Raw genomic sequence first — 16959 nt, forward strand, 5'->3', positions numbered from 1 at the left:
CCATAGCGTCACGTGCTATAAGCAGAGGGATAGGATGTAAAACCTATGTTGTGTCTGGGGAGACTACAAGAAAATGGCCGCCGCTAATCAGCATTAAGGACACAAATTGCAAAACATATTTTACTCTAGTGATTATGTTGGAACCAGTCAGATGTAGCTCCTGCTATTTACAAGACATCCTTCGTGGTTTCTAGCAGACATAATATATAGTATTCTCTTGGTAGTAAATATTCACTAATTGGGCTACAAGAAAATGGCCACCGTTCTGACATTCGTGGGCTTATTTCCATCCAGTGTTACCTATAGTAGTTAAGTGACCTCTCTTATCCCTGCATATAGAAGAGCAGGAGGAAATTCAGAGAAGTATTTATCTGGTGGGAACAAAACCATCTGTACTACAGGGAAGTGGCTGCCTCTGTCCAGGGAACAGTTATAGGGATTACTTCATACTTACCAACTCTCGGAAACAAGTTTCCGGGAGAAGGGGCGTGACTGGAGGGCGGGGGTCAAAATGATGAGATTGGCCTCGTCCCGCCCCCTCCCGCCCTCCAAAATGGCGTCAATCACCATGAATCGCGATTCTCGGTGAAATCCAGGATGCGGGAGAAATGCCAACGAGCCCGGGAGACTGAACCGAATTTCGGGAGTCTCCCGGACATTCCCGGAGAGTTGGCAAGTATGGATTACTTATTCTTCTCCCCAGTGTTTCCACAGGATAACTGGTGAGATTGTCCTGCACACAGAATATACCAGTGAGATCATCATCATCATTTATTTACATAGCGTCAGCAGATTCCGTAGCGCTTTACAATTGGGAACACACAGTAATAAAACAATCCTGGATAATACATCCATACGTAGAGGTAAGAGGGCCCTGCTCACAAGCTTACAGTCTATTGGTGATTCATTAAGTCATACGTGACATCATCACGCCCCCCCAACATCCATTGCGGAGTGCGACGGAGGAGGAGACCACGGAGGGAGCCGGATCGCCAGCTGACCGCAAGGTAAGTATTTTCTTCAGGTTTTTTTTTTTTGCTGCCTCCGACGGGCATTCCTGGGCTGCAGGGCCCATATATATAATTTTTTGTTTTGTATATATAGGGGCCCCGGTGCACTGCTGTGCCCGGGGGCCCAAGATGTACTTAAGAGGGCCCTGCACGCTGATTGTGTTTAAAAGACAATCAGAACCGGGCAGGATTCTCTGTATGCCGGCACGGACCTGCATATAGTGTGTAACCACAGGCAGCACGCCCCCGCTAGAGTAGAGGGGGGACATGAGTGCCCCAATCGCCTTCCCTCCCCCTCTCCTGAATCCGCCACTGCAAGATACTCACTCAAATTCTTACTGTAGTAAAAAAATTGAGAATTATACTCACCGTTAATTTCCTTTCCTTGAGATACTCCATGTCAGCCCTTACAATGGGTTAATACCCTGATCAGCTAGTGTAGACAGGAAAAGATTTGCCCCACCTGGACCCTATATAAGGCAGCTCCTGCTCCTCCTTGGTGTCTTTCGTAACTTCCTAAGCCGTCCTAGAACATAACTAATAGAACAAGGGTGGGAATATATAGGGCTGCTATGGAGTATCTCAAGGAAAGGAAATTGACAGTGAGTATAATTCTCAATTTTCCTTTCTCTACTCCACGGCAGCCCTTACAATGGGTCATACCAAAGCAGTACAATAGTCGTGAGGGCAATAAAAACCAACACCTTTATACAGTCAAACAGAAAATTTATTTACAGCGCTTACAAAGTTAGATATAGAAAGAGGGCGCTCTAAAACCTATTTAATACCTAAAATAAACAAAACTATGGCCAGTTGCAGCTCTCCTTACAGGCTCTGGGACCTGATTAAGGATATAAACATAAACAAAAAGAAAACTGAGAGCGCAAAAAACTGTAAGCCACTAGTTGGATTAATTACAAATTAATTTATTATATAAAATAATATGTATTTAAAGATGATATAAATATACCATTACACATATTTATAAAACAATAGCCAGTATTAGGTATAACAAAAAACTGGCATATATCAGATTCAACACTCTAAAATGTGTCAGAGCACATAAAATATTCCCTAAATGGATTCACAGCAGATGTAGTAATAATTGGATATACTCGTGTATATGTATAGGTTGAAACTTGTAGACACAACAAAGTGTGTAAGATGATAATCCAACAAATACACGGCTCAATCCTGGAAAATGAATGTACTAGAGCACACAAATGTAAAAACAAATCCTCATACCGCAGGTTATTTAGTCCATGATAATGATAAAATCACTCATGAATGATTCAGGAAGTTCATATGAACAAAAACCTCGTGTGTGAAATCCCCAATTGAGTACACAAAAGTCACCCTCTCTGTGAGAGGAACATTGTTGCCTTTTAGGTTGTTATATACTTGATGTTAGTCCCGGATAGGCAATCTAATGTGATAGTAAAGATCACTCATAGATAATTCAAGAGGTTCATATGAACCAGACTTCGTGTATAAAGTCCCCAATTGAGTGCACAATAGTCACCCTCTCTATGAGAGGAACATAGATGCCTTTTAAGATGTTGTATACTTAACGTTAATCCCGAATAGGCAATCAAATGTCATGGAGATTCAGCCTCAAAGCGGTATTGTATAGAGGTTTGACCATTCAAATCACGGAGAAAGTTTCTTCGACCCCGGGGTATGTTAGTGACTCCGCTGTTACAATCACTGACTGGAATCCAGCAAATACCTGACGCGTTTCTCGGCACTCTGGCCGTTTCATCAGAGGTGTAATTATCAGAACAGACCAGCCTTCTCTATATAGTCAGTGCTTCTAATCACATGGGGATAGTAAACCAATCCTTTATCGCTGATCATGTGATACAATGGTGCAATGGAATAAGGTTCCTGTTTAGAAAAAAGGTTCCCATTCAGAAAAAATACCAGCTGTTAAATACGTCACTCGTAACTCAGCTGTGAAAGTTGTAATCCTAATTGTAAGATCCGCTGGTTCAAAATATCATTTGTAGACACCAATCTAGGATAAAGATTTGTTATTGGTGTATCTGGAGATGGTTTTTACACATCAAAACATATCGGATCTACACAGCTAAAGATACTATAACATATAAATAAAATAAAGGTATAAAACAATAATTTTAATATATAAAAAGATCAATACTACAGATTGTTGGCTCAAAATTCTCAAAAAATAATAATAGTAATAATAAATATAAATAAATATTAATATAGAATTCTCATAATGTACTCCTTCTTGGCATACATCAAATTAGATCGTTAAAGTCAAATTAAAATTGACTAATTATAAATACCATGAATAAGTACTCTAAAACATATAGAAACAACTTTAGCAGATATTGTTAAGCTCTATGGTGTCGTTCAAACCTAAAGGTGTCAGAGTTTTTAACTTAAAAATCCAGTAAGCTTCCCGCTTACACAACAGATGAAACCTATCCCCCCCTCTTATAGTTTTGGTAATATGCTCGATTGCCCTAAATTTAAGACCTGTTAAACGACCCTCTTGACATTGAATAACATGTTGAGAGAAACGATGTGTTTTGACATTCTTTACTATGTTGCGTCGATGTTCCTGGAAACGTGTACCGACTGCTCTAATAGTGCGTCCTACATATTGAATACCGCACCCACAGTTGACCAAATAGATGACAAATGTAGACTGGCAATCTAGGGATTTCTTGATAAAAAACTTCTCACCTGATATAAAAGAAGAAAACTCTATACATTGGTGGTCCACATATGCACATGAACCACATTTTAATCTACCACATCTGAAGAACCCTTCCTTCCTACTCAACCATCTCCCTCCCTCACAGAGCTGTGTAGACGGTCGACTGGGAGTCAGGACAGTACTCTTGAAAAGACTAGGAGCTAATTGTTCCTTTAAATTCTTGCTTGCTGGAGAATCTCTCCCAAACTGTGTCTCCTTAGAGATTGAAACGTCAAGAAGATAATGCTTAGAAAAAGTGTGCACCGATGACCATCCGGCTGCCTTACAGATGTTGGTTGCTGATTCATGGGTTCTATGTGCCCAGGAGGTCGCAAATGCCCTAGTTGAATTTGCCTTCAGTATCCTAGGTACTTCACGCCCTTTCCCCATGTAGGCCTGTGCAATCACTTCTCTAATCCACTTCACCAATGTTGGTTTGGATGGGGCATGTCCTTTGTGAGGACCTTCAGTACAATTAGTTGCTTTGTCTTCCTAACATCTTGACAATGTAAGTAGATATAGCTCTCACCACATCTAGAGTATGGAGATGTGTTTCCTCACTATTAGTGGGATGAGGGTAGAGAGATGGCAGTACCAATTCTTGATTGATGTAGAAGGAAGATAAAACCTTGGGTAGATACTCCGGCTTCGTCCTCAAAATTACTTTATCTTCATAAATGTTCAGGAACAGTTCTTCACACCATAACGCATGTATGTCCCCTATTTGACGAGCCAAAGTGATTGTCACTGCCACCAGAAAGAGCACTTTCAGAGAGAGCCACCTGAGAGATGTATCCTGCAATGGTTCAAAGGGATCAGCTGTTAAGGCGTCCAAGACAATATTATGGTCCCAAGGGGCTAAAAATGGTTTCAGTCTCGGTCGTAACCTATTCTGTGCTTCAAAAAACTGGAAGACGAGACCCTGAGATGACTGGTGTCAAGAAGGATGTTAAGAGCAGATAGTTGTAACTTTAATGTAGAGGGTGCTAGTCCTTTAACAAAACCATCTTTGAGAAACTCTAACACATCCAGCACACTGGCAGATATGGGATTCTTTGCCATGTCCCCTGCCCAACAAATTTATTTTTTCCAAATTCTGTAATAAATTATGGAAGAATTCTTTTTCCTGGCCTGAATTAGAATGTCTATTACCTCGTCTAAAAGACCTTTGTATTTCAGTAATCGCTGCTCAGTCTCCACGCCATCAAACCAAGAGAGTCCAGATTTGGATGCAGAACCGGACCCTGATTTATGAGGTCTGGTCTGACCAGCATTGGCCATGGATGTTCCATCAACATTCTCCATGCTACCGCAAACCAAGGATGCCGCTGCCATGCCGAGAGGACTGCTATCACCTCCACATTCTCTTTCCTTATCTTTCTGAGTATCTAAGGGATGACTGGAAAGGGAGGAATCACGTATCCCAGTTTGAAGTTCCAGTGCATTGACAGGGCATCTATCTCTAAGGCCCTGTTGTCTCTGTGACGGAAGTAGAAGAGGGGTACCTTGGCATTGTTCCCTGTGACTACAGGTCTATCTCTGGCCTTCCTAATCTGTGTCGTATAAGTTGATAGACCTCTTCGTGCAATTCCCATTCTCCTGGGTGGACTTGATGTCTGCTTAAATAGTCCGCCAATACACTGTCTTTGCCTGCCACGTGAAGGGCTGAGAGAGATCTCAGGTTCGTCTCTGCCCATGCCATTAGTTATTCAGCCAAGGTTATTTCAGCCAAGATTGCCCTGCTTTTGGTACCACCCTGCTTGATTATAAAGGCCTTCACAGTCCTGTTGTCTGAGAACAGTCGCAGATGTTTGGCTCGTAGATTGGACTGGAAGTACTGGGCTGCATGCCAGACCACTCTTATCTCCAAGATATTTCCCTGGAGAAGTCTCTCTTCGTCTCGCCAAGTGCCTTGTGTGACCATCTCCTGCAAGTGAGCACCCCAAACTACTGAACTGGCGTCTGTGTTAAGGACACACCAGTCCGGTATCGAGAGAGTCATACCTAGCTTTCTCAGGCCTCAGAGCTGCCACCAGCTTAGGGACTGTCTTGCCGATCTTGAGAGGTTGATTTTGGAATCTATAGACTCCACTGTACGATCCCATTGTGCAAAGAGGTTTGCTTGAAGATCTCTCATATGCCATCTTGCCCATGGAAGGATTCCTATTGTTGAGGAAAATATTCCTAGGAGGCGAAGACTGGATTTTGTCCAACCTTTCTTGAGAGAGACAGACCTTGTCCGTTTTTTTATTTATTTGCACTCCTAGAAACACAAGCTGTTGTGATGGTGTCAAATGACTTTTTGATACATTAATTAACTAACCGTGCCTTTGTAGAAACTGGATTACTTGAGATGTATCCTGCAAGGCCGCTTCCTCTGACTTTGCCGAAATTAGGATATCGTCAGATACGGCCACAAAACCATTCTTCTCTCCCTGAGTGCTGCTATGAGAACTATAAGGACTTTGGTGAATGTTCTTGGAGACGTGGAAATTCCAAACGGAAGACAAGTAAACTGGAAGTGGCGTCCTTGAAGGCAAAATCTCAAGAATTGCTGGTGATGGCATATCACCTGGTGACTATCTCCTGGACCCATTTGTCTTGTGTGGTCTGAATCCTGCCACCCACTGGAGTTAGTGGAGACTGGATCTGCAGATAGTCATTGGATTCTTTGCTGTCCTTGTTTCCCCCTTTTTGGTCTGAAGGGCTGAAAGCACTGTCTTGCCATATGATCTTGGTGTCTAGAATATTGTCTCCCAGGCCTATAGGCATGGGCTTCTTTAAACTGTTGCCTTGGAGAGTAAGAGAGAAAACATCTCCCCTTTTTGTCTTGTGGTAGACGATTAGCATTACCACTTGCTAGCCTCTGCATTAGATTATCCAGTTTTTCTCTAAACAAGAAATTACCTTCATATGGAAGCGTTGTCAGATGGCTTTTGGATTGATGATCTGCCGCCCACGGATGTAACCAAAGCGCTCTTCTTGCGACAACTGCCGAGGCCATGCTACTGGAAGAGAATACAATCGTATCCAACGAGGCTTCACACAAGAAATCAATGCTTTTCTGCATAATCTCTAAGGATTTTAGAAGATACAATCTATTTATGTTATCTTCAATATCTGTATGCAATATGTTGGCCCACAACCTAAGGGCTCTAGCTACCAAAGCCATGGCTATCCCAGACTTTAGAGTTATGCCTGAGATGTGTAATTTCCTGAAGGAAGTCTCGATTCTCCTATCCATGACATCTTTCAATGGTTGCCCATCATCCCATGGGAGAGTGGTCCTTGAGGATAAGCCAGCTATGGCTGAATCCACCTTAGGTACCGAACACCATTTCACCATATCCTCATTCTGAAAAGGGTACATGCGGTTCAGTCTCCCCATGTTAGGATGACTTTTGTCTAAGGCTTTCCATTCCTTGGTGATCAAGTCTTTTATCACCTTATGTGTATGGAACACTCTAGATTTTACTTGGTGTTCCGAAAACAATGCATCCTCAGGTTTGAACGGAACTGTTGGTTTCTCAATACCTAGTGATTTGTTAAAATGCTTGAGTATAACATTCACAGTATTCAAATGAAACATTCTGGGATCCTCTTTCACCTCAGACTCACTATCTGACTCCGAATCCCACTCCTGAGGGGAACTTAATGTTTCAGAGGATGGCTGTGGAGTCACTTCCTCCATATCTTTTCCTATAGGAATCTTGTCCTTCTTTGTTCCCTGTTCTGGGGCCTGAAAATCCTGCATCGCTTTGACCATCCATGAAAAAAACTGTTTAAATTGTTCTGGGTGGGTCAGGCTTCTCTGTAGTTTTCAGGGGTGCATGACACACATAACAGATCAGTACAATCTTTCAGCAATCGGCCATCACAAGCTGCACACACACAATTTTTCATTTTACATTTCCTTTTTCCCTGCACAAGCTCCACAGAGGTACTGTAGACAATAGAACAAAAAGGAACTAAGTAACATATCTTAAAAGTACACAAAAAACCCCACTTTAAGGGCTTACCTTGGGGTGTCCTTCAGCTTTTTTGGGGTGGGATCCTGGTCCATTGCGCACTGTCCAGATGGCTGCTAGATCCTGCAGCATACAATCATCTATAGCAAACACTGAGCCTCATAAAATGGGCTTCAGCTGCTTAAATAAGGTGCCTGCCTTGACATCATCAGGGTGAGTCCTCAGCAGAGTAATTGTCTTGCCTGTCTCCTGCTTGACAGGTGAGCTGGATGAGAATAGTGCTGCCGGCAACCCGGCAGCACATTGCGCATGCGCGCTTGTCTCCGCATGTGTGCGCATCTTCCAAGTGTGCACACCCTCCTGATGTCCAGGCAGCCAGGTAACTCACAGTGAGAGAAGACTTGTCTCAGCACCTGCAGCCCCACTGGTACTGTATACACAGGCAGCCAGCTTAGAGGAAAGCCAGAAAAACTCTTAGGTAAACCCTCTCGAATAAAATAAAAACAAAAAACACTACACTACCCTGTCTTACACACGCTGAGACAGGAGAAGAAGACACTGAGGAGGAGCTGCCTTATATAGGGTCCAGGTGGGTCAAATCTTTTCCTGTCTACACTAAGCTGATCAGGGTATTAACCCATTGTAAGGGCTGCCATGGAGTAGGGAAAGGAAATATAGTTCTTTCAGCTGTCCCACTGCCCAGAAATAAAACGTTGTCTTGGATCATAGATATACAAAGTATTACTGACTTAGTGATATTTAATATTGACTACAGATTTTAATTAGTGTGTATGGCCATTTCGACTACAGCCAATGCTAATAGGTGCATATAATCAAGCATACAGCCATGTAATCACCATATATTCATAGTAGAATGGGTCGTACTGAAGAGCTAAGCGACTTTCAACGTGGCACTGTCACATGATACCACTTAATGAACAAATCATGGTTTGGGAAAACTTAATGCAACAGAACACAATGACATTCTAGAGAAATTTGTGTTTCCAAATTTGTGGCATTAGTTTGGGAAAAGTCCTTTCCTGTTTCATCATGATAATACCCCTGTGCACAAAATGGTTTCCAGAGTTTGTTGTGGAAGAACTTGACTGGTCTGCACAGAGCCCTAAACCTCAACGCGAACACCTATGGGGTGAATTGGAGTGCATACAGCAAGCCAGGCCTTATTTCCCAACATCAGTGCCCGACCTCACTAGTGCTCCTGTGGCTGTACCAACATCTAATGGAAAGCCTTCCCAGATGAGTGGGGGCTGTTATAGCAGCAATGAGGGGTTTGGCATGAGATGTTCAACAAGCACATATGGTTGTGATGTTCGGGTGTCCACATACTGTTGACCATGTAGTGTATATAAAAAAAAAAATTCAATCTTCCTCCTCTTCTACTTTACTTATGTGGTTCAAGTATAATATTTTCAAGAGACTTTTACATCATCTACCAGTGGGACAGCATATCCTATACCATGTGATCACCTACTGCATACTTTTGTACAACGTGTTGCTCTGTAGCTCAGATTAGGTGTAGTTCTAGTTTAAATGGACATTGGGGATATGTACCTGATAATTTGCCTCCGCAATGGCAGTGTATATGGTCTGTATATTCAGTGCATAGAAATGTATGAGATCTGGTGGCTATTTTCTTAAAAAAAAAAGGGTTAAAATAGACCAAGGCTAATAATAAGGTGGATTAGACTTTTAATGAAGGCAGGAAAATCCAGAGGCTTATATTAACGTAGATTTCATACCTTTAAATACGGTTGGAATAGACCGAGGTGGGTGTCGATTAAAAACCTTTAAATATGGTTGGAATAGAACAAGGTACAAAAAAACAGAAGATATTGAAAAGGGTTGCAGAATCTGAATGGAATCCAATAGACTGTATCTGTGATTGTATCCGGATTATTGAAATAAATGTTTTGAAGTTGTGGAATGTTTATTATTTTATTAATATGTTGATGTTTTGTATTAAGGGGGCTTGTGGGCTGCAAGCTGTTGTAGGACAAAGATCAATAATGACACAGGGCACAGGCAGTAGAGATCTGAAAGAGACGTAATACTTTAGAAGATGTGTTCAGAATTTTGTGTATCACTGTAGGACTAGTATTGTACAACTAGGACTTATGAAGTGTAATTGTGTTAGTGTTTAAAACAACAGGTCTTTGCATTAGAGCATCAGAATTCCACCTCAACAGCCTCCTTCTCAACGGACTCCACTCTTGTCAAGATGTAACAATGTAACATAGCTATTGAACACTCAGCCCCTCCCTTATTTAATCTTGTTAGCAGTACATTTAAGAGAGCATGGTGATTACGATTTATAAAGAAAAAGTAAATGATTAAAGGCAGACCGATCTTAAAGCCTGAATTAGAAAATCGTAATAAGGCCGGGTGCACACTACAGGGTGTTCAGGTGATTACCGGTCCATTCACCCGATAAACAACTGTTCAGCCCGATATTACATTAGTGTGCACACTGCGACGATGAGCGATTATCGTTCCAAAGGTCATTGTATCGTTTCATTTTAATTTTAAACTGAACTAAAAATCTTGTTCTACGATGGAACCATGTCGTCCCAATTCTGCAGTGTGCAGCACTGATGATCAGGATCTCCATAGAGTTTACAGAGTCATGAACTTTTCAGCCGATGATTATGACAGATGAAGAGCTCAAATCTAAAGGTAAATCTTGTAAAACGTGTATAGTGTGTACACACTATCAGTCATTTGTAAAATCATTATTGATAAAGCATCGAGAGAAAATTTCTGTAGTGTGTACCTAGCCTAATGAAGATATTTATGTTAATGCTGAAGCTGCTTTAGTTATAGGAAATTTTAATGTTAAGTACTAACACAATATATTTTATTTAAATAAAAATATTAATCTTTTTACTTTGAAATCTCCTGTACCAATAACTACTTAAGGGAGACCTTAACATGTACATGTACTGCTCTGACAGATCTTACTTTGTAGCACAATTACTGAATGCCTGTCCATGTGATGTTGGTTTACAGCACCATAGATGTGTCTTCTGGTGCTTATGGAGACCCCTCCCTCTAACTTATTACACCACATCATCTCCTTTTACTTTTGGTGCATATGTCACCTGGTGTCTCTCATGTGTCCAAAGGAGGGATGATAGCAATGGTTCACACATTCTGGTTCGCTTCCTCCTTTTATATTGTAACATCTCAATTTTGCAAAAATTATATTAATATAATACTGGTCAATCTGTTAAAGTAACTCAAGCGCATGCTGCAAACAAGGATGCCTCTTCACATTGTATGACTTTATTTTATACAAATGCTAAAATATCAAACATTTGAAGCATGCTGGTTTGTGTTGACCTATTTTCAGGATGAGTGGACCCTTACCCACGTGTGAAAGCAAATTCCTCTATTGATGCAGAGAAGTTGTTGAAGGACTTTGTAAGTAGATTTGCGGTACTGCAGGTATAATAGCACTTGTAGTGATAGGGTTAATGTAACCTTCATAATAATGTGCATCACTGGTGGAATCTTTTTCTTGTGTGTATAACATATATAACATAACCCTCTGAGGTAGAGATGCCAGGGGCGCACGTAGGGGGGGTTTCTGGTTATCAAGAAACCCCTCCCCTCCGCGAAAGAACGGGCGCTAAACATTGCCTCTATACACTTCCGTCACAGCGATGTGGCTGCTGTACAATTCAGCATTGCCGAAATGGAGCTGCTGCGCATGTATACATATATATATATATCTATAATATAGATGTCTAGTGGTGTGTGTTAGTCTGTCTGTGTGTGTGTGTAAAAATAAAACCAAGCTGCAGCGCCACCTGCTGGGCGGAGTTATACACTGACCTACTAAATTCTTAGTGTGTGTGGGAAAAAAAATTCAGAAAGGGCTGAAATTTGGTATACTAAGATGTTTTTAATTTGTTAATTTAATTTGTTAATTGTTAAAAGTGTTTATAGAGATTTAAAAAAAATATATATATATTTCTTGAAGGAGAAGTGACAGTTGGGAGTGGTTGGTGGTTGCCGGGGGTGACAGTGGGGAGTGGTTGGTGGTTGAGGCCTGGGCTATGGCCCAAATGCATGACAAGAACCTTTTTAACACCTTAAGTAGCTTGATTTGACTAGAATGCATGAGTATCATGCACGGGTTAACTTGTATGTATGTGTATATATATATATATATTTATATATATATACGTATATATACACATATATAGACATATGTATATATAGACATATATATATATATATATATATATATATATACACACATATGGGGGTAAATGTATGAACATGCGGGTTCTTCAACACCCGCATGTTCAGCGTGTTCTGCGATTAAATTTCAAGCAGCGCTGCATTGTAAAGGGAAACTTGAAATTGAATCGCCGAACACGCAGGTGTTGAAGAACCCGCACGTTCATACATTTACCCCATGGTGTATGTATGTATATATAGATATATATATATATATATATTGGAAACCCCCCCCCCCTTAAAAATCCTGTGTTTGCCCCTGGATGCATCTGTTTTTTGGCATTACAGCCCCTTCAGATGTGTACAGATGCACAGTGAATTGTTTGGTCCTTATATGGTCACTAAGTAAAGATAAGCAGAGGGATATACATTTGTTGTTCTGCTGTGTCTGTGTGAGGATTCACAACACTAGCTCCAGATGACGGCTGTCACATACTATTCACTATTACTGCTAGAAACACCTCTCAATTCCTGAAATTATAATTCTGCTAAGAACAGCAATCTAGCGATAGTGTAGTATATCACATATCATACGTTGCACTCTCTCTTTACCTGTACCATCGTGTCATGTGCAAGCTAACTTCTAGGTATATAAATCTGCAAATATGTTTGTAAATTCCTAGAAATAGTGTGACATGGCTCAGAGGAGCTGTTTAAATCAATGTGTTTGATTATGTTAAACTCCCCAGAGGGTGCTGGTAGATAAGAGCCCAGATCCATTGTAGTACCTTGTATCATTTATGACAGATCGCAAAATTTTCAGGACAGTGAAATCTAACACACCAGTGGGAAGACTCAGACATGCCGACTACAGAGACAGGGTCATATGTGCATGACAAATTCAAGCTGAATAGGGTCACAGGAAAATATCATATAATTTTCTCCAATATCATACTTACCAGGGGCATGTGTGGTATGCAGATGAAGAGGAACTTATGACCTGTTTTGTGGAGCTAAAATCATGTATGTAAGCCATACTGGTGAAAAGTTAGGACAGTTAGGGTAACAAAAACCTGACTTAAACGGTGTCTCTCCAGCAGAGTCATAAAATCCTAATTTGCATTAACACAGACCTTTCATTTTGGACATCACAGGAAGGGGGGCTGTGGGCCCCGCAGCTTGGTTTTAAAACTGCACTGTGACTCTTAAGTTTGTGTTCTCTTTTGGGAGTCAATCTGCTATTGAAGTGTCCCATTTTTCTGCTTCTCCCAGCACCAAACAAAAGAGGGTTTTGTACTCACCATAAAACCTCTTTCTCTAAACACTGTTGGGGGACACTGCAGACCATGAGGGTACAGAGGGCGCTGTGGAGTCCAGGCACTAAAAAGACTTGTCTGTCCTGCTCCCACCCCTCTATGCCCCTTTTTCACCGGCAATCTTCAGTTATTTTTTAGTGCCCAATGGAGTTGGTCACACTTTAGATTAGTTGGTTTTTTTGTAGCAGCTTGCTTTATTTTCTTTGTGGCATTCACAGGTAGATCGCTCACAACGCTTTACAGCCGCCCCCTCATCATGTATCGGACCCCCAGGAAAAGGGTCACCCGCCTCTCTGGGGGTTCAGGGACTCAGCCACTGCCAGGGAAGTGGATCCAGCTGCCCTGGGGGTCGCGATCACAGATTGCCAATGCCCCATTGAAGGGGTGACGGCCCTGTCTGCAGCTCATTCCCTACCTACAGAAATACTCACATGGAGTGAGGAACAGACAGCGATGGATCTGGCAGGTATTTTTATGAGCATTTCTGGTGAGGAGCTATCGCCTGAGCACAGTCCTCACCAGATTACACTGAAAGATATGGGCGACCAATTTTCTATAATGGGGTATAAGAAAAAGCGGAGGAGCGATTCCACCGTCATGCTCGGGCTCTGCAGTTTCCAGCCCCATTTTACCTCACTCTGTCTGTGTCCCTGAGGAGGGAGTTCAGTTAGATATTCATGTGGCAATCTGTGATATTCTGACGGAATGATTGTGCCGTTTTGTATTCAGTACTCTCTGTATGCTGCTGCTTTCTCCCTCTGTGTTTGTATACCATTCTGATATACCTTGTTTTATATAGTGGGAATATTTCCTAAGGTTCCAACTCTGGTTTTAGACAGATATACACATTCTGTAAGAACTCTATTAACTGTTTCTTTCTCCATTTCAATATGTCAGAAAGAGGGTCCGGTGCAAAGTCCAAAGCTGTATCTGTGATGTATTTCACCTGTTCTAGGTGCCAATCTGAAATGTCAAGTGGATGGTCAGACCCGGTGGGCCTGTGCGCAGCTTGTGAGGTTGGGGAACTAGGGCAGCGTTTGTCTGAAGAGGTGATGGATTTGGCGGAACCGGCATGGGTCAAGGAACTGACGCGGCTCATTGCAGAACTTAAGAGAGATTATCCACTTTTGGGGTTGAACTGAACCATTTACATCTTCTTTGTTAGCTACACATTCTTCAGATGCCCTTCCCTCGGGTCAGGCGTCTCAATCTATTGCCGGGTCGTCAGGAAGTTTGGCTGAACCCCCATGGATGCAAAATATGGAGATATCGGTACAGGGAATGACCAGAGTGTCAGCTTCTCTAGAGAGGTTATAGTCCTCCACAGGTACAGCCAGGCATCGTAAACGATTTGCACCTACTATCCCCTACGATCCTGGTGACTCTGACACGGAACTTTCCTTACACAAGGAGGGGGAGATGTATGAGGATTCAGACTTTGAAGACGTTTCGGTTTGAGAGGAAGACCCATCCACGAAGCAAGGGATCGAGGACCTCATTTTAACGGTGAAGAGTAGATGTATAATCAAATTCTTGAAATTTGATTATATGTGAGTTATCAATTCTGTGTTTTATCACTTTTATTTTATAAGAAACAAGTGCATTATATTTGTATATTCTTTTTATTAACTGTTCTATCTTAAGCATTGTGGATGTAGTTTCCATATTAAATTACACTTAATAAGTTCAAGTCTCTGTGAAATTCACGTGAGTTTGGTCAAAACGCTACATAATTTGAAAACCAGAGAGAACATTGTGGTCAATGTTAACTTGATAAAAGTAAATTGTGCTAGATTAGTTCTAAGGGAAAACCGAAGGAATCCTAAATAAGAATGTCAGCTCTTCATAAAAAAAAACCTTGGTGGTGGCATAGTTGATACGGCAAAGCTAGTGTGTGGCATAGATAGGGAAAGATTTAATAATTTTAAACAGACCAGGTGGTTGTTTTTGATTAACCCTTTGTCACACACGTCACACAGGCTCAGGTGAGAACTGTTCGTGACTGTTGTGAACATAGAGAGCTTGTAGTTATTTATAAGGGATAATTCATAACTGCAGTGTAAATAGGTTGTATTAAATGAATCCATTGATAAGTTAAAGTGTAAAATTTAAAGACAAAGGGCTAGATTTACTAAGCTGCGGGTTTGAAAAAGTGGGGATGTTGCCTATAGCAACCAATCAGATTCTAGCTGTCATTTTGTAAAATGTACTAAATAAATGAAAGCTAGAATCTGATTGGTTGCCATAGGCAACATCCCCACTTTTTCAAACCCGCAGCTTAGTAAATGTAGCCCAGAGAGTCTGATGTAAGTGTTTGATGGCTTTGTACATTCCAGTGTGAAAAGATAAGTGGGTCACCCGTGACATCTTCAAATGGCTCCTACTGTGAAACAGCCTGGCTTGGAGGGGAGTTTTAGACACTTGAATAGATTGTGTGGGGCGGTTCCCAGCTGGAGATCCCTGCAGGCAGCATGTGAAAGCCTATACATGTATATAGAAATATGACCTTCAAAGGAAAATGTTGTCATAGTTCATATTTCGGGAAATGTGGGTGGGCCTCCATACTGAGGAGCAGAAATCACACCAGGGTTGTGAATAACAGGTATGGGGGGTATCCGTGAACAGCTAAAATCACACATCTTTGAAAAACGTATGTCACATTGTCATAATTCCATCATGTTTGGTATTTAAATGTGCGGGAGATTATGACCGGTTTATTGAAGGGGGAGTTATTTCTCTGGGAAATATCTGTGAAGAATTACCCACAGGTCAAGACTTTGGAAATATTTGTGAGCAAAGTATAGTAACACCCAGGGGACATCCCTGCCCCCTATTAGCATTAAACACTACCCCTGTGAAGACCATCCCATTTCATTTTGCTTAAAAACCTGTGTTTTGGAAAGGACAAACTGTCAGACTTTTTGGGAAATCAATTCACATTGATAAGCTGTCCATCTTCTTCCAAGCCACATTTACCTTGGCTAGAATGCAATTCATGTAAGTGCAAATCTGAATGTAACCCCTTTTTATTTTAAACTGCTTTGCTTGTTCTGTCAGTCTATTAATTGTTTATTCATTATTTTTCTTTATATCTGAATGCCCTGTATTTTTATATATTAAATCTATAATTTAATAAATTGCGTCCTTGATACTCTAACGAATCCATTAGCCTGTTAGAAGAGACAGATTGCTCGACCAAGTTAACCCTTGGAATGCCAGTGTGTGATTTGTTCATACATTTGATTAACAAGCTGTGTGTGCTTGCATTTACATTTGTGTAACAGTTTGGAGGTGTGAAGAGTTAACCCTTTTGAGATCAAACACTACAGAAAATAGAGAGGATACCTGTGAGGGAATGAGGTGACTGCGGACTATCAAATATATACTTTTTCTAGCCCTCTGGTTCCCCCATATTTGTCAGTCATATTTAAGCTTGTGTATATTCTACTTTGAAATAACTGACAGCTTGTATCATTAACATGCAGACTAGTCCATTGTTTCAGTCTAGGCAAACGGTTTATTGTCCAACAGTCCTATATGAATGTACATCACACCAGGGGGTCTCATGTCTTCCTTTAGCTTTGATCTATGTGTGCTAGCATAGGAAATGGGTCCACAGACAGAGCTCTATGTTTAATTACAGAGGAAGGCATTGTGTATTTAAATGGAATGGTGTCTGGAGGGTGATCTTTCTTGTTTACGCAAACTCTGCTGTATAGCCACATAACAAT

General features: G+C 41.2%; 1 protein-coding gene across 1 annotated transcript in view; it reads right to left on the reverse strand.

Moving 5' to 3' along the window:
• The window catches only part of LOC142095488 (uncharacterized), a 307911-nt gene that overhangs the window by 162105 nt on the left and 128847 nt on the right, over positions 1 to 16959 (reverse strand). The gene's annotated exons all lie outside the window — the stretch shown is intronic.

This window comes from Mixophyes fleayi, chromosome 6, assembly GCF_038048845.1.
Source record: "Mixophyes fleayi isolate aMixFle1 chromosome 6, aMixFle1.hap1, whole genome shotgun sequence".
NCBI lineage: Eukaryota > Metazoa > Chordata > Amphibia > Anura > Limnodynastidae > Mixophyes > Mixophyes fleayi.